At 38.2% G+C, this 15,987-nt stretch overlaps 1 long non-coding RNA gene across 2 annotated transcripts; it reads right to left on the reverse strand.

Moving 5' to 3' along the window:
• LOC109210900 lies at positions 3,376-7,550 on the reverse strand. Of its 2 annotated transcripts, none has more exons than XR_002065625.1 (2): positions 7,102-7,550; positions 3,376-5,884 (listed from the first exon to the last, which is right to left on the reverse strand). It is a non-coding gene; the product is annotated as an uncharacterized LOC109210900 (long non-coding RNA). The 2 variants fall into 2 exon arrangements; XR_002065626.1 differs by having other exon boundaries at positions 3,376-6,644.

Below are 15,987 nucleotides of genomic sequence, written 5' to 3' on the forward strand. Positions count from 1 at the left end.
AGCTTGATAAATTTGAGTTCATTACAACATAAGTCTTTCTTTCTTTCTTTCGGATTTTGAACTGGAACCCTTTTATTTTCTGCATTGGGCAGTGCTAAGTAAGTTTTTCTTTAGTGACCAGTATTTCCACAATATGTACACAGCTTACTAGATGCAGAGGTTACATACTTAGGATCAACCTTAGGGGGAGGTTTGTAGTATAGTAAGAAAGTTATATATCTGCTGTAGTTTTGGTTTGGCCATTCTAGAGCCTCTGAGGACCTGTCCCACTTGGAGGTTCTAGTCTGTTTATATTTAACCTTATTCAAGTCCTCTTGAATTACTTTATTACGTTCAACTTAGTTGCACACGTATTCTTTGGTCAATTTTAGTTCCTTTTCAAGTGACTTTTGTATATCACTAATCTCAAATTTTCTTTTACGTGGTGCTTTCTTTAATTTTTCATTTTCAAATTTGAGTGCTTCAATTTTAGATTTTAAAATAAGACCTTGTTTCTCAAAAGATTATGGCATTCAAACTTAGCAGTTAAAAATTAGTAAATTATTATTATTTTCAGCACTCAATTTTTTAACCTGATTATTCCCTTCGATTCACAATAAGTGATTTTTTGACCTTTTTTTGTGGTCCAAAATAAGTGACTTTTTCAGAATTCAAGAATGAATTTTTTTCCTATATTGCCCTTGGAGTAAATAGTGTTGGAGTATATGCTAGGAGTGTTTATGTGAAGAGATAGTAAAGGTTAATATGATCAATTTTATTGATAATTAATATTAAAAGGTGAATTTCTTAATGTGTGTGAAAACAACCAAAAAATCACTTATTGTGGATCGGAGGGAGTATTTAATAAAAGCACCACGACAAACAGTCTTAGGAAAAAGATGAAGATTATATTTAAGGTCAGGGATATTTATCTCCTCGTTTTCCTCTTCAGATTCAGAGTCACTTATACCATCATTAGGGGTGGCAAAATGGTTAAAAGAAAATAGTTAATCACCCATATTATCCACTAAAAATGGGTTGGATAATGAGCTTTTTAAAAATGGGTCAAATATAGATATGAACCATATTATCCATTTAGGAAATGGATAACCAATGGGTAACCAATGTATAACCAATAGGTCTAACTTTTACATTTGTAAAGCCTCAAATTGAGGGTTCCTCAAGTTAGGGAGACTAAGAATTCTCCCAAAAGTGATCATATATGCAAAAAGTCATGGATAATATGGTTATCCATATTATCCGCCGGTTAATCCATTTTTTATCCCTATTAAATATGGGTCAGGTCGGATAATTTATCCATTTTTTCATTACCCATTTTCGACCTTAACCATATTCGACCAGACCAGCCCGTTTGCCACTCCTACCTATCATGGACACATTAGCATTAACCTTCTCAGATCAGTGTTTATCAAGACCATTAGTGCCATGTCTGAGTGAGTTGGTTCATGCATTACGAGTAGCCTTTCCCGGATTTCATTAGCAATATTGCATTTAAAACCCCTATATATCTCCTCAATACTTAGAACATTATATAGAATCAACTTAGCCTTGGCATTTTTCTCTAGCATCATCTTGCTATCAGCATTGAATTCTTCTTCTGCTTTGGCAACTTTCTTTCCTTCATTATCAATCTTTGTTGGTATAAAATGTCCCTGATTCACAATCATCCATAGGTCGAAGTCTTCAGCTTGCAGAAAGGTTTCCATTATATCCTTCCACCAATCAAAGTGTTGTCTAGTACGTGGGGGTGGACAATTTATTGGATCTCCCTCTGGCCAAGTTTGTTGATTATCTCATTCACAAATAAGGACAATGCCTCATTAGTTTCTTCATCTTCATCCTTATTGTCATCACTATTATCTTTACATGCAGCCAGAAATTCTTGCTTCATGTCTTCCTCTGCAGCATTTATTTTAGCTATATGAGCTTTATTGTAACTAGAACCAAGTCCACAGTCGCTTTTTAGGTCATTCTTCTATTTCTTGACATGTTTTATTTTTTTATTCATTTTTTTTTACTGTGGTCAATCATTGACTATGTGATCAAGCTTTCCATATCTATAGCAGCCATTAAAGTTTGTCGTTTCTTGAGCCTTTAATTTGCTAGGAGCTTCTCTCTTTCTCGTTCCTTTTGAGTGTTTGAAAAACTTCTTTAATTGTCTGCCAGTAGACTTATATTAATTTCTTCTTATTCATCAGAACCAGCATCTTTGGATGCCTTGAGTACCAGTCCTTTACATCGGCGCATACAAAAATTTGGTTATACTTGTCACGGCCCAAGCCACAAGTATCTTTTCCATGAGTTTGCGATCAATATCACTAAATTCACTTCTTTCCTTGGGAACTTCTCTTCCTCTAGTACCAAGCTTGATTGAAATAGTTGGTCCATCCAGAATAATATTTCATAACTAGTTTTCTTCAGCAATTAAGAAGTTCACCATCATCACTTTCCACCCGCTGTAGTACTTGCCATTGAACAAAGATGAGCATGTGGTGGACTGGCCTCATTCATCCAGGTGGTGCACTCATCTTCTGAATCTCTCAGATGTGTAAGCCTGGTAATTAAGAGTTTGTTCTAATACCTATTAAAATTATACACCACTTATACACTAGGAGGGCGGCAAATAGTATATCGACCAATTAAATTTTCTACAAGAATTTTATATTTTCCTTAGAACAAGGTCTTGCGATTCTGTAGCTAATAAATGCAGAAAATAAAGAAGACAAAAAATATTACGTGGAAAACCTCCTTGCTCAAGGGAGTAAAAATCACGATTAGGGGTGTCAAATGGGCGGGTCAAAATGGGTTGAGTCAATATTTGGGCGGGTCAAATGACCCGCCCAAAAGTTACTTGGGCTAAGATGGGTTGGTCAAGATGGTTAAAATTCGGGTCATAACCCAACCCGCCCAACTCTTATTAAACTTTAATTAATATGTGTTATTTACCTGAGGCATTTATTTCAAGTTNAATATGTGTTATTTCCTTATAAATTGTATAATTACTAAATAAGGCTTTTTGCTTTTGTTATGGTCATATTTAAAATATTAAACAAAAAATAAAATTATTTCTAAGATATTTTGACAAACTTACCCATGGATCAATTTGGGCTAAAAATTAGCCCAACTTTAAATGGGTTGAGATGGGTTGGGTCAAGATGGGCTAAGTTTAATAAATGGGCGGGTCAATAACCAACCCAACCTTGGGCGGGTCATTTGGGCTTGGGCCAAATTTGACAGCCCTATTCATGATCCAACTTCGAGATTGTTTTTACAAACTTCACGAAAACAACGAGCAGTTTCGGGACTAAATCTAGTCACCCTACAGTCTACAATCCTACTGATCGTAGCTACTCGCTCCAAATTAATTTCTTAGTCTAGGACAAAAGATTGTCACTCAAGTGTTCTTACAAATTAAATTGAGTCCAAGCTAAATAAGATTACAACTCAAAACATCTATGACAACATCAAGACAAAACGAACTAGACTTGAATTAATTTCTGGAACTCGGTTCTTCAATATGTCTTGCTCTTGGTTATTGCAAAGTTGCTTCTGTTTCAGACATCACGTTCCCTGCTTTATAACAACGCCAGACCGCTAAGTTTAGCCCCTTCCTCTAGTAGCCCCACCAAGGCCCCCTCTCCTGACCAATTGTCATACCAGAAATTAGCTCTACCATCTCCAAATAGCCATCTAATGCCTTTCTCTAACTCTTTCGTCATCTTACACATTGCCCTGCAACTTCGAGAATGTGCCCCTTGTAGCATTCTCCTCACAAGGTGTGACCTGGAGCAATACATGTATTCTTTCCACAATGAATCTTTTGTCCTCACATTCCACCGTTGCTTGGCTATAAATGCATAGTAAATATCTTTTAACCACTTGAAGTTGGCTCCTCCTTTCTTATATTGAAAGCACAACTTCTTCCAAGAAGCCGAATGATATCTACCTGTTGAATCTCCACCAGTCCAAAAGAATCTGGCTATCAGTTTTTCCATTAGCTTCAAAGTTCCTTTGCGTGGCTACATAGCTGCCAACTGATGGACTAGCAGTTCCAACAGCACATATAAAGGGCATCCCAGATACTTCTCACTTTAAAATTTTTGACTTGCAAATGTAACGTCTAATTAACCTAAGACTAGTATAAAATGGAAATCATAATTAATTGTCATCATAGTAGAGTTATTGATGAGTTAGGGTTTAACCCATGTATAGGATTGGGGATTTTGGATTTCCAAAGTCCAACTGGATGGCTTATGCAATACGCGCCATAAAATTAGATGGATAGCGTAGGGTGTAATGGAAATTCAATGGGTAATGCAATGGGCGTTATAGAATTGTGAAATTCGTCAATTGGAGGATTGATCCATGATATGGGTATCAAATTTTTGAATGCATTAAATTGGTGATTATTGGATGAATTCGTGAATGAATAGTTGACCCTTATATATGGATTAACTCTATAAGTTGCTGGAGAATCGATTAAGTTAAGTTCATGACAGGGACGGTATCAAGGTTTTTGGTCATCGTACTAGAGCGACTACATAGTTTGTAAGCTGTAACTAATAATTTACATGGAAACTACATGTTTCTGAGTAGAGATTCAGAAACTTGATTAATTCAGAAACTACTGAACAAATGAGTAATTTGATGGATTGATGCACTACGTTTTGTCAGGACAAGTAATTGATATATAAAATGTTTGATTACTGGGAGAAGATCCATTGTTCTCATACTTCATGTGGATAATGTTCTGCTTGCCAGTAGTAAAGCATCGAGATTCATTGTAATAGATCATGTTCTGAGGATAATAGATATTGCATTATTTTTAGGTTATCTCAGAAGTCTTATGTGCGAGAATTTTCCAAAAACTATGCTGCAAGGTTGAAGATGTACCAATGGTCAAAGGAGACAAATCATAGGGCGAAGAAGTGCCTCAAAAATAAAATGAAGAGAACCTATGAAATATGTTCCTTATGCCAGTGCTGTGAACAATTTGATATATGCTTAGATGAATATCTTAACTTACACAGTAAATTTCCTCGACAGGTACTTAATCCTAGTCATGATCATTGGGTTGCAAGTCGCAACCAAGAGAATCATAAGATATCTTTAGAAACACTAAAGACAATGTGTTGGCATATAGAAAGGTTAATAGTCTAGAAGCAGTTGGTTATTTAGATGCTGAACAAAACTCTCAGTTCTTAGTTTGTTATTGCGCATCTACACAAGCCGTTTAGCTCCAAAACTTCATTTTAAAACTCAGAGTTGTACACTTGATATAGAGACCTGTTGTAATATTATAATGATATCATTGCAATTGTGTTCTTGTCTGAGAACAATAAACTGACTAGTGGCACCAAACTCGAACAAAAAAAGTATCTGGCAGTCGAGGATTTGGTTAGACAAGGTAACATCATATCTTTGACTGTCAAAAACTTGATTTAACACAATATAAGAGCAGATGTGTAGATATTCTTTTAAGAACTACAAAACTAGCAAACTAACAAAACCTTGACGGTCTAAGCTAATTTGACCCGCCTAACTAGCTAATTTTCAATCAGTCTTCGTCAGTCGAAAGAAAATACTCCTGGGGAACATTATGACTAAAGGCTTCACTGGCTATCTTATACAAATAGGATATGATATATCACACACCACAGATGAAGAAAAACCTGGACCTTCAGAGAAATGCTAACATGCCCAGGATGTAATAACAATAGTACAGGAGAGAAATGTCAAGCTCTTGCCCACAATTTTCTGAAATTTCCGCCATCACCACAGCTAAACATGAACCAAATGATTGATAATTAACCTCATACTCAACCAACATGAGATAGATAATTTGATATGTTGCTAGCAGCAGCTATAAAGGATGCATTGACTCCTGAAAAAAAAGGGAACGGAAGGCAAGACTTTTAGGGTGTGTTTGGCAAGAAGGAAAATGTTTTCCATGGAAAATGTTTTCTTAGAAAGTATTTTCTTGAAAAAATGAGTAGTTTTATCACTTATTTTTCCTTGCTTGGTAGGTGAGTGAAAAAAATACTCTATCTACAATATGAAAAGAAACTACTCTTTATAAGCTCTATTTAGGGTGGGAGGTGGGAGAGGTTGGGGTGGGTGGAGTGGGTGGGGTGTAGGGTAGGGGTGGTTTGGGGGTGGGGTGGGTTGGTGGGATGGGGAATATGGTGGAGAAAGTTGAAAAAGAGTTCTGAAAATGTTTTCCCTTCTTTTGATAGGGAATACAATTAAGCCAACCAAACATGGGAAAATTGAAAAACATTTTCCGAAATATATTTTCCTTCGTACCAAACACACCCTTAGTCTTGTCTTATCACAAAATGGTTGACAATGAATCAAACCATGGAGGTTCATGTGCACAATGCTTTGCAAGAACTTTTGTCTATTGATTAAGTTATCAATGGTAAGCATAATCCCAGTCCCAGTGAAACAGTGAGCAAATCTGGCATCCTAGGAGGGTACCTCAGTGTCCACAACACTTCAACAACCACTAAATTAAGACGCCTTTTCATCAATCATTCATCATTTCCCTTGCTAATAGAAATATAGAATTGTCTAAATTGATTTCCTTCTCCATTCATCCCTTTTCAGATACTATATATAATTGCATGACAACTATCAAAGATCTGTCCAAATCAACAATTAAATTCAGCGGGGAAGGAATCACAATTCAAGTCTTGCTTGAGAGACACCTAATAACTTTGTGCATTAGTCATAATAAAAAGCTGTATCAAAAAATAATTTAACAAGACGACTGCCAGGATACCTTAATTTTCTTATAACAAATCATATTATGGAAATATGAGGCAACTAATACGCATTAATATCTGTACCCCACCCACCTTAAACTGCAGAGTAAGCAGTCAAATAGCTATGTCTATGTATGTATAAACTCAAGAGACTCAAATATACACTAGAAGGTCCAATTCTGCTAGCACATATCCAAACAATTGTAAAAAGCTTAGTCTTTTTAAGCAAATCTCAACACAGAAACAAAATAGTTACTTTTGTTTAACATGACATCAAATCGGAAGCAAATAATACGCAACCCAATAACTAATGGAGTAGTAAAGAAATGTCTACCTGTAGTACTTTGGAGAATACTCTACAAGTGTTGGAGATCATGGAAGAAAACGCCCCAATAAGCCTTTGATAACTAGATCTTCCATTATCCTGTCACAGATGACTCGCCTTTGTCACACTAAAAAACCTCCAAGTAGAAAAACAATGAATTATTTGATTTCTTTATTGTAATTTGAGAAAGGGGGGTATGAAGGGTCGTTGTAGAGAAGGGCGAAAGTCATCTGCGACAGGAACACCGGAAGATCTGAACATCAAAGACGTCGGAGCGATTCGGATTTGGAGATAGACAAATCGATTTTCTAGGGTTAGTAAAGACGGCCCCGTGAGAGCTAGCATATATATGGAGTATTCAGTGTATCAACGCGTTAAGAGGTATTTACCGGAAAAAGATAAAACGCGTTCTCTTTTTCCATTTTTGTGTCAGGCTCTTTTTCGAGAGACCACCATGTTCCTCTTTAGATTTTGTGCTTTTAATCCCTTAAGTTAAATGTTCTTATAGCCTGTTTGGCCAAGCTTATTTTTGGGCCAAAAGTGTTTTTTCTTGGCCTAAAGCACTTTTGGAAAAAAATGAGATGTTTGGCCAAGTTTTTGGAAGGAAAAAAAGTATTTTTAAGGAGAAGCAAAAAAAAGTAGTTTCTCTCCAAAAGGACTTTTCTGAGAAGCACTTTTGAGAAAAATACACTTAGAAGCAATTTTCAAAAGCTTGGCCAAACACTAATTACTGCTCAAAAGTGCTTTTCAAATTAATTAGTCAAACACAAACTACTTCTCACCAAAAGCACTTTTTTAAAAAGTACTTTTAAGAAAAGCACTTCTCAAAATAAGCTGATTTTAGAAGGTTGGCCAAACGGGCTATTATTTTAATTCTTTTGCTAAACACATTTAGTGGGCGTTCGGACATAAAAAATGTAAAATTTAAAAAAAAAAGTAAAAAAAAAATTCAAGCGAAAATGGTATTTGAAAATTAGAGTTGCGTTTGGAAATAAATATAAATTTGGGTTATTTTTGAAGTTTTGTGAGTTATATGAGTGAAAAATTTGAAAAACAGCTTTTTGGAGCTTTTCAAATTTTCGAAAAATTCCAAAATTCATCTTCAAGTGAAAATTAGAAATTTTATGGAGCAAACACTAATTTCGAAAAAAAGTAATTCTTTTTTGAGAAAAAGTGAATTTTTTTTATGTCCAAACTGGCTCTTAGATTTAGTCTGATATGTTCACTTTTGATCAATTTCTGTGGAGCTTCATAGATTTAACAAATTATTAGAGTACGTCCTTTAATTACTCATATTCTATTTAAGCGTGTACTGTTATGTCATATTTGAGAGTAATACAATACTATAAATATCTAAATATTACCTATGTTTCCCATATTATAAATGGATGAAATAACACACCTTCTAATTTAAAGGTTAATGCGCTTATTCCAAGGAGTAAGAGTGCAATCTTTCCTTTACTTTAACGTTCTTTTTGGAGTTTAGTTTTGATATTTCTTTTTTGGGAGTGAGAGGTAAAAGATATGGTTTAGGGTTTAAGGTTCTTTCCTACAAAGAATTTCTCCATTCACATTGAGAGCTCTTGAAAAAATAAGAAGAACACAAACAGGGGCAGATGTAGTAAGTTAGGGACGAGTTTAATTGAATCCATAACTTTCGACGCAGAGTAAAAACTTACGTGTAAAAATTTATTAAAATTGTAAAAATAATAGATATTATTGAGATGTATGTGTGTGTGTATATATATATATATATATATATATATATATATATATATATATATATATATATATATATGATGACTTATATGAGTCCACCAAACTATAGAGTACCTGGTCCTCTATGAGACTCATACGTAGAATGCAGTAACGACTGAATGTAAAGAAGGCCAGAGATTTTCTACGTGGAAAAATCCCACACAAGGGGATCAAAAAACCACGACCTACACCTGTAGGCTTTAAACTCAACTAACTTGTAATCTACCTATTACAAGCCACTTTGCAAACACCCTTTTGCAAATACTTCAAACTAACTTGTGATGCACCACCGCAAGCCACTCTATAACTCTCCTAGTTACAGAGGATTTAACTTATGACTATTCCTAGTCACAACATAAACTCTAAAGTTTACGAGTTTGGTTTGTTCCTAAGACAGCGCTTCTAAGAAAGCAAACTAGGAATTACAATGTAGAACAATTAACAAGATTACAACTCAACTATGGACGTACATAAGACTCGGTTAGAAACTGATCCTTAGTGGAGTTGTCTTCTTGTTCTTGACACACCAGTGACTTCAATGCTAGATGAACACTGTTATGCTTGAGAGAATATCACTGAATGCTCAAAGAATAGTGTGTCTTGCACCAGGTTGTTTTATCACAAAAGATGGCACAATAGATAGTGATGTCAACTCAAGGTGTATACTTCTTCCCAATGAGAAGTGACTGTTGTACAATCTGCACAGCCACTTCTGGGCAGTTGCGTTCCAGCTGGATAGTGGGCTTTGTACTTCCTGGCAAGACACACCAACAGACCGGGTCCTAGTTGTGTTCCTCTTCTGTAACAGTTGCCAGATGGTCACTTTCTTCTGTCATGTTCCAGCTGTGTACTTGACTTGTACTTTTTGTCAGAGAACCCTAAGACAGCAGATCCCTGTTGTGTTCCTCTTTATCTTGATTGTGTACAGTCATTGACTTGCTTGTGTCGGAGAACCCTAAAGGACCAGATCATCAGGTCCCTGTTGTGTTCCTCCTTTTGCTGATTTTCAGGCTTCGATTAATTCACATGAAATGTATGTACTGTGCGCCAGGTGCTCTATCTGGTTCTTCATGACAATTTTGTTAGATCATCAAAACATAAAATACTGAAAACCCATCAATTTTCCCTTTTTAGATGATGACAAACTTAGGCATGGACAGTATTTGTTTAGAGCAGAAATAACCAGATGAGATGCCAGAAGTTCCCCCTTAATCTAAGATCTCCCTCATTTTCACACTTAATCTATGATCTCCATCATTCTCACACGTAAGTTCCCCCTTAATCTAAGATCTCCCTCATTCTCACACTTCTTCTTTTCCCCCTTTTGGCATCATTAAAAAGGACATGAATTTAAAAGAGTACCAGTAAGTAAGAAGCATAAAGAAGTCTAACACAGCTAGCTCATGCCACATATGTGCACACAACATGACAGAAAATAGAAGCCAGAGGAACACAGGGCTGTACAAGCAACGAGAAGGAAGCTGTTTCATTAATGTTTACATTGGACTGAGTAATTTAGGAGCACTAATGGTTAAGTACAACATGCCATCACAACAAAACATGCAAACAAAAGTAAAACAACAGCCACAGGAGGTTGGAGCAAAACTAGCTTGACACAAGGAGGATCCTAGGGGATACTAAAGGAAGGAGGCTTGGAAGAAGAGACGGCCATGGTTTTGAGAACCAGGTCCAGTCTAGCATTTGGGGACAATTGTTCTTCAAGTAATTGAGCCCGAAGTCTCTCATTTTCCTTTGTCAGTTGTGTAATCTCCTCATGTAGAGAATCAGGTCCTTTAACTGCTTGACTGAGCTGAGTTTTCAGTATGGCATTTTGAGCCCTCAGCCTTCTTATTTCCTCAGAGGTTACATTTTGAGCGTTGATCAGCTGAGAGATGGTCGAGATGCTTCCACCAACCTTTTCAATACATTCACATTCTTCTAGAGTGGTCTTAGAGAAGGTTTGCTTGTGTGTGCCCACTCTAGGATTCCCCAAGGGAACCTTATAGAATTTGAACACCTGAGTGAGGAGAAAGCCATAAGGTAACCCATGATTTCCACCCTTGAAATTTGCCACCTTCTGCATATGGTCTATCATGATTGCAGGTAGATTGATTGGGACAAACTCATCGAGCGCTTCCATTAGGACCATGTCCAATCTTGTAGCAATAGAGCGCCTCTCAGAGCGGGGTAAGAGCACTTTATTAACCAGTTCAAAGAGAAGCTGGTACTCAGGAAGCAAAACCTTCTTATGCACCTGTTCCCCCTGTTGAATACCTTGTTCTTTCAGGATGGCTCTCCGAAAGTTTACACTACCAACACCCTTAACTAAGAACATACCTTCACACGGAATTCTGAGAATCTTTCCCAACATCAAAGCGTCGATTACAATGTCTACTCCATTTCCAAGAACTCAAATGTGATCCCCCTCAACAGTGAAGAGAGATGCGTAAAACGTTTGTACTGCATCTTCATACACCAGAGGCATTCTCTCTTCAAACAAGTGTTCCCATTGTTTAAATTCCACAATCTCCAAAATTTGTCTCATGCCTGTCATCTCCGAAATTGCTGGATCAAATGTACGACCCCACAACACTTTCTGAGTTCTTAATCTCTGTTGCCAAAGACCACCATCACGGGTCATAGACTTTATTGTACCAGGTTCCTTAACAGTTTCCTCTTTTTGTTTGCTAGACCCTTTGGCAGACTTTCCTTTCCAGCTTGCCATCCCCACAGTATTGTCCTCACACACAACTAGCTCTGTTAGACTCCGTTTAGACTTGCTACTGTACTTTACAGATGACCCTTTCTGTTTCTTAACAGTTTCATCGATGGCCTTTTTCATAGACTGTTGAATTGTCATAGGTTGTTGTACTGAGGAACCAGGTTCCTTGGAAGCATCTTGGTCTATTTGGTTTACTGACACTCTCTTGATGAAGTCCTTTAGATTCATTTTCCTCTTTTTCCTTGTCTTGACACTCCTCTTACTTTTTTGAAATGAGGACTCAGAACTCTCTTGCTGTAGTGCCCTGATAGTGAGTGATTTGGAAGAGGACTCTAAGAGCTTGGAGTGAACAGGAGGTGTAGGAGTGAGTTTGCATGGAAGAGAATCAGGTTCATCAGAAGGCTTTTCTGAGAATATCTCATGAGCCAGGGACTCGAGGACTGCTGTGGTTCTTACATCTCCTAGGAATGGAATTTCTTCCCCCTGGTACTCAGACGAGAGATATGCTCCTTCATTCATCAGACTCTCAGCAGCTATAGCCATGATGTTATGAGCTGCTTCCTTTTCTGGTGACTCCTTGAGAGTCACTGAGTCCAACATGGAGGTGTTCAGATACTAGTCAGGATCATCCATAGGGGCTTCTGACACTTGAGGAGTAAAACCTCCTGTGTGATCTTTGATGAGATCGTGGGATTGACTAGACATAGGATTCTCAAAATAATGGTAAACAGGGTTTATCAGAAATGGAAAAACCGTAGGTGTGGAGGAGGAACCAGGAGTTAGAAAGGTGGTAGAGGGTGTGAAATAATGATACTCTAGGGATGATTTCAAGAATAATGATGAAGTGGGGCCAGTGTCAATGATGGGAGAATGAGACGATTGTTCGATCGCCATTAGATGAATACTTGGTAGACGAGTAGAGAGAGAGAGAGAGAGAGATGAAGAGAAGATCCCAGCTGTATAGAGTAGATGAAGGTTCATGACTTGCCTTGAGAGAGAAAGAAGGCTTTACTGGAAGAAGGGCTAATGATGAGTGGAGAGCAAAACAGGTTCTGAATAGTTCTGAAGAGCAGCGGTAGGTTTGTGGGAAAGTATTACCGTGCAGAGGGGATGAAAGGATTTGAAAGACAAGACATGACATGCAGACGCTGAAAAGTCAGATGATGTGGCATTTGAATTAATTTTGTTAAACATATTTTTTTTTGTTTTAGGAGGGCATGCAGAATAAGCACATTACTACTAACCTGAGATACAAGAATCTGATGCCAGAGCAGTCTTTTGAACAAAGTTTTAGCAGCTCCCCTCTCGCAGTTCATAGCAACCTTTAGCTTCTATGATCGTCATGCGTGTTTACCTATAACGGTATTGATGTGAGTTAGGCTTGGTCAGAAAACACTTTAGATACCTTTACCTGATGGTATCTTACACAACCAGCAGATGAAAGATCAGGTTCTTCATTAGATTCTTGTAACCCCATCTTCACCTTGATTTATCCGGAATATTCTCTTCTTGAGGCTTTGATGCAGATATTTGGAGTTTGGTCTTCTGTTCTGCAATGCTTTCCACCGATCAATCCTTTCTTCATATTGACCCTCAGAGGATGATCTCACCCTTCAATGTGTTTGCAATTTCTCTCCAGTTGTTGATGAGGTCATTTCGTTTTGCTTCCTTGTCTCCCAGAAGATAAGGCATGAATCATGACAGGTGCACCAGGTTCTGTGTGAGACGTGGTGGAGGAAGTTGAGTTATCTTTTGCCAGTTTCCTTCATCTTGCTCACTTTATCATCCTCCCTATTTGAAGCCTCAGATACTTCCCAGAGACAGAATTGGTTCATCATATTGATCATCATCGTTTCTTTCTTGGCAAGGAAAAGTGTCTTGTTGAATACCCCATGAGCATCTCCTGCCATTTAGTGCCTCCTTTGTTGGGGACCTTTTGACCTTGTTTTGTGGGTGTTCCCCAGAAGGATTTCTTCACTCGTCTATTCGCATTGTGCTTCCCAAGCTGATCCTTCCTGTTGTTAGGAGCAAGGCATTTTCTTCCAATTGGCGGTTCCTGGCGAGTTGTGATTTAGGAAGGACCTGGTTCGACACCTGTTCTCAAGAGAGAGCAGTGTTCATTCCTTTTGCCCAAAATTTTGGTGATTCTATAGGCGATGAGCACTATCCATGCATCATTTTTCCAGTTCCGTCTTTTCCTACTCGAGTGCCAAGGGAACCTCTCTGCCTTTTCATTCACTGAGAATGTACCCTTTACTTTCTTCCCAAGGATACATTCCCTTCCTGCAGGGCTTTCAGTGAGAAGCATTTCATGATGTTTCCAGCTGCGTGCTTTAGGCATTCACTGTCCATAGTCCATCGCAGTCTGCTTCCTCTCACTGCTCCCTGCACATGCACATCAAGGGTTAGATTTAGGAACCCAAACTAGCTTGGGTCCCTTGTTACTAAAAAAAGGATGAATGAGGGATTTCCTAGTCCACGCAGGCAGCATCCGCTTTTTGCGAGTGGTACCTGGTCCTTTGCTAGTAGTCACTCTATCAGTGAACGCTTTGTTCTTCTGAGCAGACTGAACCCTGGCCTGACAATTTTCTTTAAAATGCCCATTGTTTCCGCAGTGGGTACATAGCCAGTTATCAGGTACAGTGACATACTTGCTGTGTGGGTTGTAGGGAGTTTTCTCCCTTTGGAACCCGATGCCCTGCTTGTTTCCACTATTGTTGAGATACATGGCAGTAACAGCATCTGAGGACCAGGTCCACTTCAAGGATTTCTCAAGATCATTTCTTACTTTCTCCAACTCAGCTTGGAGTTGCTGATTCCTCTCGAGTTCACTGCAAAGACTGGTTTTTACAACATTTAACTCTTTTTCAAGCATGATGTACGCCTCACTTGCTACTTCCTTCCCTTTTCCAAGACTTACATTCCTATGTTCTCTATTGATTCCCTCGATGGTTTTCTCTAGATCAGCACATATTGCTAACAGGTCATCCCTTTCCTCTTCAGTAGATGCAACTTTTTCTTCTAAGGTGTGTTTCTCATTGTTAAGGCCTTCTATTGTTTCTTTTAGATCAACAACTACTACAATTAGGTCGTCTCTCTCATTTTCTACACTAGTTATTCTTTCATTCAAGGCCTCCTTTTCTATTTCAAGATTAGCTATGGTCTCATCTCGGTCTACTACACAGACCACTAGATCATCTCTCGATTTCTCTGCCTCTCCTAGTTCTATTGTGAGGGTCTCCTTATCGTTTATAAGGCTATAGTAGGCATCAATTAAGACATTTGATAAAGACCTTAGCTTCTTGGAAGAGTAGGATTTCAGATTTCTCTGAGCATCCCGGAAGGCTTACTTCATCATCTTCATCTTCTTCATCATCATCATTTGACTGAGCCATCAGAGCGAACAGTGAGTCGTACTTTGTTGCTTCAGTTTCCACTGCCATCAAGGAACTGTTTTCTGCATCTGATTCCCTTTCGGATTCACTTGAGGAATCTCCCCAAGCAGCAAGAGTCTGCTTAACGATATTGTCAGCAGCACTTATTCGATTGAATCTTTTCTCTTGAACCAGGTTCCTTTTTCCTGCTTTGTCAGGATTTTGTTTGTACTGCTCCTGTTTCGCGAGTGGGCAGTCTTTGATGAAATGCCCTGACTTTCCACATCCGTGATAGAGATCGTTGTTCCTTGTTTTACTTGAACTGCCCCACTTTGGTATGCCACCATTTCTTCGAACCATTTTTTGAAATCTCTTAGTAAGATAGGCCATGTCACTATCTTCATCACTTGAATCACTCCTTCCAGCTTTAAGCACCAAGTTCTTTTCCTTCTTAGGCTCTCTTCTTTCACTGTCTTTCTTTCTTTTCATCTCGTAAGTTTTCAGATTACCAATCAACTCATCCATGGTCAGAGTCTGTAGATCTTTAGCTTCCGTGATGTTATTTACCTTACTTTCCCAAGACCCAGGTAGGACGCTGAGGATTTTCCTTACGAGCTTATTTCTGGGAATGACATCTCCAAGTGAATGAAGCTCATTTATGATGGAGGTGAATCTAGTGTGCATATCTTGTATAGATTCATCATCCTTCATCCTAAAGAGCTCATATTCTGTGGTGAGCATGTCAATCTTGGATTGTTTGACCTGAGTGGTTCCTTCATGAGCGGTTTGCAACGCCTCCATATTTCTTTGGCAGTTTCACAAGCTGAGAACTCTGTTGTACTCATCAGGTCCAATGCCACACATCAAGATTTTCTTGGCACGGTAGTTCTTTTCTACAGCTTTTCTGTCAATGTCATTGTACTCTCTTCTTCCTTTCGGCACCATTTGCCCCGTTTCTTCAATCTTCTTCATGGGAACATGTGGACCATCACATATAATATCCCACAACTCTCAATCTTCTGCCATAATGAAATCATGCAT

Source organism: Nicotiana attenuata, chromosome 2 (assembly GCF_001879085.1).
Source record: "Nicotiana attenuata strain UT chromosome 2, NIATTr2, whole genome shotgun sequence".
Taxonomy (NCBI): Eukaryota; Viridiplantae; Streptophyta; class Magnoliopsida; order Solanales; family Solanaceae; genus Nicotiana; species Nicotiana attenuata.